This window comes from Amphimedon queenslandica, unplaced genomic scaffold (genome assembly GCF_000090795.2).
Source record: "Amphimedon queenslandica unplaced genomic scaffold, v1.1 AMPQUscaffold_7846_Cont20207, whole genome shotgun sequence".
NCBI classification, from domain to species: Eukaryota; Metazoa; Porifera; class Demospongiae; order Haplosclerida; family Niphatidae; genus Amphimedon; species Amphimedon queenslandica.
Genome location: NW_003551874.1, coordinates 207 through 2,241, shown reverse-complemented (window position 1 = coordinate 2,241; position 2,035 = coordinate 207). Strand labels below are relative to the sequence as shown.

The following is a 2,035-nucleotide window of genomic DNA, read 5'->3' as shown; positions in this document are numbered from 1 at the left end:
ACATGTACATAATGTATTGGGTTTAATGAACTACTTGTACATAATGTATTGGGTTTAATGAACTACATGTACATAATGTATTGGGTTTAATGAACTACATGTACATAATGTATTGTATCATATGTGACCATAATTGACAAAAGGTACCTTATGGCGGGTAGTGAAATTTGTCTTTCTAGCCTAAGAAATCCAACTTCCTGAGCCCCATTTATCATAAAATTACTCCACAGGATGCAAAAAGTTACCATGAAACTTTTAGAAACAATGATTGTCTAACAAAGCACTCATAGGTTGATATTTTCCATTATAACAATCAATTTTAAAATCCGCCATAAGGGCCCTTTTGTCAATTATGGTCACATATAAAGGAAGGGAAGAGGGGTAATGGGTGAATTGAGTACATCCTTTTAGCTTTGTAATAAGGTGAACTTATCCTTTTGTAATCTGATGTATACTATGTCCCAACTGAGAATGGACTGGAAGTGGAAGCAGCTGCATTGGAATTTGAAAAATGTAGCTACGTCACTAATGACGTTTTATAATGATATTCATAGAGACATGGCCGATATTTTGGCTATCTTGTTTCACTCTTAAAAATAGTATTGTTCTTCCTGATAAGCAGTACAATAGCTGCTGGAGTCATCTAGTCTTCATAAAGGCCATCATTATCAGAAGATCTCGCTCTATTAGCTTTTTAAAAGAAGAATTATCAGTTTGGGCACTCGACCACATGTGCTTATTTAAACTATGACATCACAGAACGTCATTGCGGTTAGCTTTGGTATGCCATTGGGTTTATAGGGAGAACCCAATTCTTAGGGTTCCCAAGGGCTGAGAGACCCAAGACCTGAGATCCTGAAGCGGCATTGGGCGACTAAGAGCCTGTGAAAGTCTTGTTTTTATCCTACATTCCTATAAAAAGTTATTCCAGTTTTTCTTGGTCCAAACTCAATTGGGACATAGTATACCACCTTATAGTAACTAATACACACATACCACAAGTACATGTAAATGCATTAGTATAGGTATGTACATTAGTATAAGGTATATTAGTACATAAGGTATGTACATTAGTAATTAAGGTTTATGTTGTTATATTCAATAGGTGTTAGTTGATGAATCAGCTCATAAGCCAGTGTATGCTGATCTGGCTATTGCTGCTAAAGGGAAGAGACCACAGGCAGCACCAACACAAGAACAACCAGTGGTATATGCATCAGTTAACAACAAAGTAATGATAATGTACATGTACATGTAATGGTATCTTATACATCCTCTCTCTCTCCCTCTCCTCCTAGTCTGTTCCTCCTCCCATTCCTCCTCCAGCTGCTCCTCATAAAGTATTGTATGCTGATCTATCAATAGCAGCTGGTAAGAGAACACCAAAGAATAAACCACCCACTGAGGAAAGAGTAGTCCATGCAGCAGTCAATGGAAATGTAAGCCAATACACATTATACTTTATGGAGTGACGCAACCTTTATCTCTCTCCCCCTCTCTCTCCCTCTCCCCCTCTCCTCAAGAGGAAGTCCACTACTCAAGAGCTGATCATGGATAGGTTAGGTGGTCTGGATATTCCTCCTCCAATACCACCAAAACCAAAACCTTGAAACCAACACAAAGTCATGAATCCTCCCTGTCTCCAGTAGTATAGAATGGACATACTTTAGTATAATGTATTGTGAAACGATTAACTCTATCTTGTATTCTCTCTCCCTGTCTTTCATTATGTCATGGGTATATAGTGTATATTCTTTTGTAATTTTTAGTTCATTCTAATCAACAGAACCAACAATGTATAAAGTATTATAAAGTTATAGTTAAGGGCAGCAATATTAACGATTCATCTACTCGAAACAATTTTACTGGGAACAATCCTAATATTATAACTATTGATGATCTTGAAGTTGATACAATATTGGATGGATCATCATCAATAACCACACCTAGTCCTACCAATCCTGATTTGAAGTAGCTTCATTCCTTTATTCAAGTGATCTGAGCATGAGCAGTACACAGTACTGGGAACACCTAT

At 37.1% G+C, this 2,035-nt stretch overlaps 1 long non-coding RNA gene across 1 annotated transcript; it reads left to right on the top strand.

Annotated features, from left to right (window-relative positions):
• Positions 1 to 1,092: 1,092 nt before the first annotated feature.
• LOC109591561 (uncharacterized) lies at positions 1,093 to 1,799 on the top strand. The gene is made up of 3 exons (XR_002189874.1): positions 1,093 to 1,231; positions 1,299 to 1,439; positions 1,524 to 1,799. It is a non-coding gene; the product is annotated as an uncharacterized LOC109591561 (long non-coding RNA).
• Positions 1,800 to 2,035: the final 236 nt, after the last annotated feature.